Source organism: Pseudophryne corroboree, unplaced genomic scaffold, assembly GCF_028390025.1.
Source record: "Pseudophryne corroboree isolate aPseCor3 unplaced genomic scaffold, aPseCor3.hap2 scaffold_296, whole genome shotgun sequence".
Classification (NCBI taxonomy): Eukaryota; Metazoa; Chordata; class Amphibia; order Anura; family Myobatrachidae; genus Pseudophryne; species Pseudophryne corroboree.
Genome location: NW_026969629.1, coordinates 691,346 through 701,217, shown reverse-complemented (window position 1 = coordinate 701,217; position 9,872 = coordinate 691,346). Strand labels below are relative to the sequence as shown.

Sequence of the window (9,872 nt, the reverse complement as noted above, 5' to 3'; positions counted from 1 at the left end):
ATATAAGAGATGATGTCCTATATATGTGTGTATGCAAACTACAGGTGGTGCTGCATGGCTCACACCCTTTTGCTTGTCTTGTAGAGCAACTCTGGAGCTGTTACTGGGTCCAGCTGCTGCAAGAAATCAGCTTGAATGCTTCAGGGGCTGGGGCATGGCCAACATGAGCCCCACACTGATGGGGGTGTATAAAGCGATCTAGGGGTCATCCAAGAGCAACCCCACAAAGGCCGCCATGCCCTGCGTGACCATTTTCTCTTTTCATATGCAGACAAGGGTTGCAGCCAACATTGCTTGGATGACATCACCATATGCGAATCCATCTGCTGCAGGCCTTCCCCCAGGAATGCTTGCACTAGTTGTTGCATTTGGTTTGTTGTTTGGGGGGTGCTTCAGTATTAGGCAGCCTTCTGCCCTCACACATTCGTCTGAAAATGTGTTCTCCCTGCAGTTGTTGTCCCCAGATGAGAGTTCCCTTGTGCTGCCTCAGTTGAATCTCCTTTACTTGACGGAGGTGTGCCTGAGCAGCGGCCCTCCCCAGCCCTATCTCAAATCATACTTATTTTGCTTAGGTGATACCATGGTCATGAAGATTGTTTTCCCAGGGTGAGGTTCATTCATTGCATTCTGGGTATGCTGACCTCTGTGATTTCCCCAAATGTGGGAATCTCGACTGCATAATTTGTGGTAGGGGGGGGGGGACTGCATTTGTGCTTTCCCCTGGTTGGCTCTGGTATAATTTAGATCTCATTGTCTCAGGTCTCTCTCCAGCCTAGTTTGCTGTCTGTTTCCACTTCTCTTTTCTTGAGCCCCTCCCTTCTATGCCCTTGCGCACTATCCTGACTTCTCCCGTCTGCTTACTTTGTGCCTTCCAACGCACAATGCGAACTACAGGTGGTGTTGCAGGGCCCACACCCTTTTATTTGCCTTACAGAGCAGCTCTGGAGCTGTTACAGTGCCCAGCTGCTGCAAGAAATCAGCTTGAATGCTTCAGGGGCTGGGGCATGGCCAACATGAGCCCCACACCAAAGGAGGGTGGGGGGTGTTCAATGCGAACTAGGGGTCATCCAAGCGCCCCTTTTCTCTTTTCATATGCAGATGAGGGTTCCAGCCAAGTTTGGCCCACTGCTTGGATGACATCACCGTATGCAAATCCGTCTGCTGCAGACCTTTCCCCAGGAATGCTTGTACTAGTTGTTGCATATGGTTTGATGTTTGAGGGTGCTTCAGTATTAGGCAGCCTTCCGCCCTCTCATTTTCATCTGAAAAGATGTAGTCTCCCTGCAGTTGTTGTCCCCAGACAAGAGTTCCCTTGTGCTTCCTCAGTTGAATCTCCTTAACTTGACGGGGGTGTGCTCGAGCAGCCGCCCTCCACAGCCCTATCCCAACACATGCTTTTCTTGCGTATGAGATCTCTTGATCATGAAGATAGTTCTCACAGGGTGAGGTTCATCCATTACATTTTAAAGTAGGAAGGTACAAATTACATATTCAAATTACATATATGTGCTGGATTCAAATGTTTTCCCCCCTTCCTTTCTCAATTGTGCCCATCAGCAGCTATTCTAATGTTGCTGCCAATGGGTGTGACACATTCATTTCTTCTGTGGGGTACACTGGACTCCACAAGGATTCACATTGGGGTGTAGAGTAGGATCTTGATCTGAGGCACCAACAGGCTCAAAGCTTTTGACTGTTCCCAAGATGCTCAGCGCCCCCTGCTCTGTAACCTCGCTTCCATGAACAGGGAGCTCAGTTTGTAGTTGGTGCCTTCAGTAGCAGGCCACTTAACAGGGGGCTGCCTCAGGCAGCCTATTCTTAGCTATTAATTTTGACAAGAAAAGAAGAACTTTTTTTTATAAGAATCTACAAGGGCTGCAGCAGGTTAGGTCTAATAGACATCTTTACTGCAGCTCCATCACTCCCAGCGGCGCAGTATACTCCCGTGCCCTGGTTGCTGGGTCACTGCAGCGGAGGCTCCGGTTTCTTCCTAAGGTCAGTCACACACACACCACCCTCCGGGATCACGAGGCCGCTGATGAAAGGGAGGTAAGGGACTTCTGTGCCCACACTATACCGTGATCCAGCGTGGCTGTAGGGGGTGGGCCATGTGCGCACTGGCGTGGACACTGATTACTGGGCAGCCGCTCCACTAGCCACCAGGGACAGTTAAGGAGCACAGCTCTGGGGGGATTTTCTCTTATATTAACCCCATTTTGTACTACCCGCAGTGCATTGTGATAGGTAATAGAGCCTGATTCAGGTTGGATTGCAATCGCAATAAGCAATCCAACTGCAAAAATTGCTAAGAGCATACGCATGCGCCTGCATTTTCTGCGGCACCCCGCAGATAATGCGATCGCTTCTGACTGTCAATTGGTGCTGGGGGGGGGGTCAGCAACAATCCATTTCCAAGTCGGAGATGGAGCGGTGCATGGGCAGGGCTACAAAATGGGGTCGGCATCGGAGAAACAGGAGGCGTGGTCAGAGCTGCTGCATGACATCACATGCAGCAGCTGCGATCACAAAAATGGTGGCGGCTTCCTGCGCACACATACAGTCTGCACCAACAGGAGGCTAACCCATTTTTTATGATCACGCTGAACTGCACTGAGACTGCAATTTCAGCGTGGTCAAGAAGGGAGGCTGTTACTTAGCAGAATTTGCAATCCTTACTGAATTAGGCCCATTGATTACAAAATGTATTTGTAAATATTTGAAGTTTTTCTTCAGGGACTAACACAAAAGATGCTTGGGGCTACTAACACATGGGTAAGCCACGTAAAGCTTCCCATGGGTCAGTGGCACCACAACGGGGTTGCGGCCCACACCCGAGTGTCACCCGCCAAGGGGGGTGACACCAAAGTGCCGGCTCCTCTTCAGTGACAGAATATGGGTGTTTCACTGTAACATTACGTGCAACACCCAGTTTCTGTCACTGTGCAGGAGCCAGCACCACTCACACACTAGTCCCCGGGTGCAGCACTCAACCCCCGGGATACCCGGAGCAACAAAATGGAGATTCAGGAAAACAGGCCACACCCCTACCTATGAGACCATGCCTCCTTTTTACCATTGCGCTGCTTATCTGCGCGCACTGCATTACAATCTCCCTCGCTGCCTCTCTGGGTGTTACCAATGATAGTGACACCTTTGCCATGCTTGTAGCAGCTGGTCCTAAGATCTACGCCTCCAGCCCTGAGTGTTTGCCCTTGTGACTTGTTGATCATCATAGCGAAGCAGATTCTTACAGAAAACTGCAGGGGCTTAGATTGAAAAGAAAAACATTGACGAACCCATCATTTCAGCAACAGGGTCTGCCACACGGCTGACTGAAATGACTGGTTGGTTTGTGCCCCCACCAAAAAAGAAGCAATCAATCTCTCCTTGCACAAACTGGCTCTACAGAGGCAAGATGTCCACCTCATCATCCTCCGATTCCTCACCCCTTTCACTGTGTACATCGCCCCCCTCACATATTATTAATTCGTCCCCACTGGAATCCACCATCTCAGATCCCTGTGTACTTTCTGGAGGCAATTGCTGGTAAATGTCTCCACGGAGGAATTGATTATAATTCATTTTGATGATCATCATCTTCTCCACATTTTCTGGAAGTAACCTCGTACGCCGATTGCTGACAAGGTGAGCGGCTGCACTAAACACTCTCTTCTGGAGTACACACTGGAGGGAGGGCAACTTAGGTAGAATAAAGCCAGTTTGTGCAAGGGCCTCCAAATTGCCTCTTTTTCCTGCCAGTATACATACTGACGTGCCTACCTGGATGCAGTCACTCATATAATCCTCCACCATTCTTTCAAAGGTGACAGAATCATATGCAGTGACAGTAGACGACATTTCAGTAATCGTTGCCAGGTCCTTCAGTCCGGACCAGATGTCAGCACTCACTCCAAACTTCCCTGCATCACCGCCAGCGGGTGGGCTCGGAATTCTTAGCCTTTTCCTTGCACCCCCAGTTGCGGGAGAATGTGAAGGAGGAGCTGTTGACGGGTCACGTTCCGCTTGACTTGACCATTTTCTCACCAGAAGGTCTTTGAACCTCTGCAGACTTCTGTCTGCCGGAAAGAGAGCTACAATGTAGGTTTTAAATCTAGGATCGAGCACGGTGGCCAAAATGTATTGCTCTGATTTCAACAGATTGAATCCTGGTTAAGCGAATTAAGGGCTCCATCCACAAGTCCCACATGCCTAGCGGAATCGCTCTGTTTTAGCTCCTCCTTCAATGTCTCCAGCTTCTTCTGCAAAAGCCTGATGAGGGGAATGACCTGACTCAGGCTGGCAGTGTCTGAACTGACTTCACGTGTGGCAAGTTCAAAGGGTTGCAGAACCTTACACAACGTTGAAATCATTCTCCACTGCGCTTGAGTCAGGTGCATTCCCCCTCCTTTGTCTATATCGTGGGTAGATGTATAGGCTTGAATGGCCTTTTGCTGCTCCTCCATCCTCTGAAGCATATAGAGGGTTGAATTCCACCTCGTTACCACCTCTTGCTTCAGAGGATGGCAGGGCAGGTTCAGGAATGTTTGGTGGTGCTCCAGTCTTCGGCACGCGGTGGCTGAATGCAGAAAGTGGCCCGCAATTCTTCGGGCCACCGACAGCATCTCTTGCACGCCCCTGTCGTTTTTTTAAATAATTCTGCACCACCAAATTCAATGTATGTGCAAAACATGGGACGTGCTGGAATTTGCCCAGATGAAATGCACGCACAATATTGGTGGCATTGTCCGATGTCACAAATCCCCAGGAGAGTCCAATTGGGGTAAGCCATTCTGCGATGATGTTCCTCAGTTTCCGTAAGAGGTTGTCAGCTGTGTGCCTCTTATGGAAAGCGGTGATACAAAGCGTAGTCTGCCTAGGAACGAGTTGGCATTTGCGAGATGCTGCTACTGGTGCCGCCGCTGCTGTTCTTGCTGCGGGAGGCAATACATCTACCCAGTGGGCTGTCACAGTCATATAGTCCTGAGTCTGCCCTGCTCCACTTAACCACGGACATGTGGACTAGTGGACCTTGGGTACAACTGCATTTTTTAGGACACTGGTGACTCTTTTTCTGAGGTCTGAGTACATTTTCGGTATCGCCTGCCTAGAGAAATGGAACCTAGATGGCATTTGGTACCGGGGACACAGTACCTCAATCAAGTCTCTAGTTGCCTCTGAATTAACGATGGATACCGGAACCACGTTTCTCACCACCCAGGCTGACAAGACCAGAGTTATCCGCTTTGCAGCAGGATGACTGCTGTGATATTTCATCTTCCTCGCAAAGGACTGTTGGACAGTCAATTGCCTACTGGAAGTAGTACAAGTGGTCTTCCGACTTCCCCTCTGGGATGACGATCGACTCCCAGCAGCAACAACAGCAGCGCCAGCAGCAGTAGGCGTTACACTCAAGGATGCATCGGAGGAATCCCAGGCAGGAGAGGACTCGTCAGACTTGCCAGTGACATGGCCTGCAGGACTATTGGCTTTCCTGTCTAAGGAGGAAATTGACACTGAGGGAGTTGGTGGTGTGGTTTGCAGGAGCTTGGTTACAAGAGGAAGGGATTTAGTGGTCAGTGGACTGCTTCCGCTGTCATCCAAAGTTTTTGAACTTGTCACTGACTTATGATTAATGCGCTGCAGACGACGTATAAGGGAGGATGTTCTGAGGTGGTTAACGTCCTTACCCCTACTTATTACAGCTTGACAAAGGCAACACACGGCTTGACACCTGTTGTCCGCATTTGTGTACAGGATGCATACCTTCATGTCCCCATTTATCCATCTTATCAGGCGTACCTCAGATTTGCGGTACAGGACTGTCATTGCCAATTTCAGACGTTGCTGTTTGGTCTCTCCACGGCCCAGAGAATTTTCACCAAGGTAATGGCGGAAATGATGGTTCTCCTGCGTAAGCAAGGTGTCACAATTATCCCGTACTTGAGCGATCTCATAAAAGCGAGATCAAGAGAGCAGTTGCTGAACAGCGTATCACTTTCACTGAAAGTGTTACAGCAACACGGCTGGATTTTCAATATCCCAAAGTCGCAGTTGGTTTCTACGACTCGTCTGTCTTTCTTGGGCATGATTCTGGACACAGACCAGAAGAGAGTTTATCTCCCGATAGGAAAGGCCCAGGAACTCATGACTCTTGTCAGGAACCTATTGAAACCAAAACTTGTGTCAGTGCATCACTGCACTCGAGTCCTGGGAAAGATGGTGGCATCATACGAAGCCATTCCATTCGGCAGGTTCCATGCGAGGACTTTCCAATGGGACCTACTGGACAAGTGGTCTGGGTCACATTTGCAGATGCATTGGTTGATCACCCTGTCCCCCAGGGTCAGGGTATCACTCCTGTGGTGGCTGCAGAGTGCTCACCTTCTCGAGTGACGCAGATTCGGCATTCAGGACTGGATCCTGGTGACCACAGAGGCAAGCCTCCAAGGTTGGGGAGCAGTCACACAGGGAAGAAATATCCAAGGTCTTTGGTCAAGTCAAGAGACTTGTCTTCACATCAACATCCTGAAACTAGGGGCCATATACAATGCCCTACGTCAAGCGGAGACCTTACTTCGCGACCAACCGGTTCTGATCCAGTCAGACAACGTCACCGCAGTGGCTCATGTAAACCGCCAAGGCGGCACAAGGAGCAGAGTGGCGATGGCACAAGCCACCAGAATTCTTCGCTGGGTGGAGAATCACGCAAGCGCACTGTCAGCAGTGTTTATTCTGGGAGTGGACAACTGGGAAGCAGACTTCCTCAGCAGACACGACCTACATCCGGGAGAGTGGGGACTTCATCAGGAAGTTTTTGCACAGATTACAAGTCGGTGGGAACTGCCACAGATAGACATGATGGCGTCCCGGCTCAACAAAAAGCTACAGAGGTATTGCGCAAGGTCAAGAGACCCTCAGGCAGTAGCTGTAGACACCCTAGTGACACCGTGGGTGTTCCGGCCGGTCTATGTATTTCCTCCTCTTCCTCTCATACCCAAGGTGTTAAGGATAATAAGACAAAGAGGAGTGAGAACATTCCTCATTGTTCCAGATTGGCCACGGAGGACCTGGTATCCGGATCTGCAGGAAATGCTCACAGAAGATCCGTGGCCTCTTCCTCTAAGACAGGACCTGTTGCATCAGGGGCCCTGTCTGTTCCAAGACTTACCGCGGCTGCGTTTGACGGCATGGCGGTTGAATGCCGGATCCTAGCAGTGAAAGGCATTCCGGTTGAGGTCATCCCTACGCTGATAAAGGCTAGGAAGGATGTAACGTCAAAACATTACACCGTATATGGCGAAATTATGTTTCTTGGTGTGAGGCCAGGAATGCTCCTACGGAAGAATTCCATCTGGGCCGTTTCCTTCACTTCCTACAAACTGGAGTGAATTTGGGCCTAAAATTAGGCTCTATTAAGGTCCAGATTTCGGCCTTATCCATTTTCTTTCAAAAAGAATTGGTTTCTCTTCCAGAAGTTCAGACTTTTGTAAAAGGAGTGCTGCATATTCAGCCTCCTTTTGTGCCTCCGGTGGCACCTTGGGACCTTAACGTGGTGTTAAGTTTTCTAAAATCACACTGGTTTGAACCACTTAAAACGGTGGAGTTAAAATATCTCACATGGAAGGTGGTCATGTTATTAGCCTTGGCTTCGGCTAGGCGAGTGTCGGAATTAGCGGCTTTGTCACATAAAAGCCCATATTTGGTGTACCATGTGGATAGAGCGGAATTGCGGACCCGTCCTCAATTCCTACCAAAAGTGGTCTCATCTTTTCATATGAACCAACCTATTGTGGTGCCTTTGGCTACGCGTGACTTGGAGGATTCCGAGTTACTTGATGTGGTCAGGGCTTTGAAAATTTACGTGGCCAGGATGGCTAGAGTCAGGAAAACTGAAGCGCTGTTTGTCCTGTATGCAACCAACAAGATTGGTGCCCCTGCTTCAAAGCAGGCTATTGCTCGCTGGATTTGTAACACGATTCAGCAAGCGCATTCTATGGCTGGATTGCAGTTACCGAAATCGGTCTAGGCCCATTCCACGAGGAAAGTGGGCTCTTCTTGGGCGGCTGCCCGAGGGGTCTCGGCACTACAGCTGTGTCGAGCTGCTACTTGGTCAGGTTCAAACACCTTTTCAAAATACTATAAGTTTGATACCCTGGCTGAGGAGGAACTCATGTTTGCTCAATCGGTGCTGCAGAGTCATCCGCAGTCTCCCGCCCGTTTTGGAGCTTTGGTATAATCCCCATGGTCCTCACGGAGTCCCCAGCATCCTCTAGGACGTTAGAGAAAATAAGATTTTAAACCTACCGGTAAATCTTTTTCTCGTAGTCCGTAGAGGATGCTGGGCGACCGTCCCAAGTGCGGACTACTTTAGCAATACTTGTATATAGTTATTGCTTCAATAAGGGTTATGTTAGAGTTGCATCGGTCCTGCACTAATGCTACAGTATGTTGTTTTTTCGTACTCATAACTGGGTAGTTTATCACAAGTTATACGGTGTGATTGGTGTGGCTGGTATGAATCTTGCCCTGGATTAACAAAATCCTTTCCTCATACTGTCAGTCTCCTCTGGGCACAGTTTCTCTAACTGTGGCATAGAGGGGCATAGAGGGAGGAGCCAGTGCACACCCAGAACTAAAGTCTTTCTTAAAGTGCCCATGTCTCCTGCGGAGCCCGTCTATCCCCATGGTCCTTACGGAGTCCCCAGCATCCTCTACGGACTACGAGAAAAAGATTTACCGGTAGGTTTAAAATCTTATTTTCTACTTTATTCTTTTCTATCCTAGTTTATTACGACCAACTTTCATCCAAGGAGTTTGATATTCTACTACCTGCATGCAATTTAAATTGCTTAAATTGTTTATATGGTTGATTTGTCCTTCACAATCCATAATCTGCAACTTGGATGTACTTGTGTCATTGAAAATCTTATAATAAAAATGTTTATATATTGAAAAAAAAAGTTATAAGACATATGCCTACCTACTAAATGGGGTAAAATTAGGGGATTCTGAATTTCTGTACTGGAAAAGGACTTAGGTGTCCTCATAGATAGCAAGCTAAGCAGTAGTACCCAAAGTAGGACTGCAGCAAAGAAGGCTAATAAGATATTAGCATGCATAAAACGGGGTATTGATGCTAGGGACGAGAGTATTATACTCCCGTTATATAAATCACTAGTGAGGCCACACCTTGAATACTGTGTACAGTTCTGGGCACCGTACTACAAAAAGGATATCCTGGAGCTTGAAAAGGTACAGAGGAGGGCGACCAAACTAATTAAGGGCATGGAGATGATGGAATACTAGGAAAGGCTTGAAAGACTAGGCATGTTTACATTGGAAAAGCGGAGACTAAGAGGGGATATGATCAACATCTACAAATATATAAGGGGACAATACACAGAGCTTGCGCGGGACCTGTTTCTGGTTAGATCAACACAGAGGACTCGTGGACACTCGCTCAGGTTAGAGGAGAGGAGATTCCGCACAATACAGCGTAAAGGCTTTTTCACGGTAAGGACAATACGTGTTTGGAATTCCCTGCCCGAGGGAGTTGTAATGGCGGAATCTGTCAACACCTTTAAGAATGGGTTAGATAAATTCCTATTGGATAAGGATATCCAGGGGTATGGTGCATAGTCATGCATTATAGTTACTATAAATAGGGATAAAATGCAATGGCTGACAGCAGCATCAGTCAGAAATTTTAGTAAAATCATCATGCATAGGACACCACAAATAGGTTGAACTCGATGGACAATTGTCTTTTTTCAACCTCAGATACTATGTTACTATGTTACTATGTAATATTTGAAGAAACAAAATAAAATAAAGCTATGTATTGGGTTTCACTAACAAGCACATTGGAAGAC

At 48.2% G+C, this 9,872-nt stretch overlaps 1 non-coding gene across 1 annotated transcript; it reads left to right on the top strand.

Moving 5' to 3' along the window:
• The first annotated feature begins 555 nt into the window (after positions 1-555).
• Positions 556-723, top strand: LOC135015542 (U1 spliceosomal RNA). The gene has a single exon (XR_010213769.1). It is a non-coding gene; the product is annotated as a U1 spliceosomal RNA (small nuclear RNA).
• Positions 724-9,872: the final 9,149 nt, after the last annotated feature.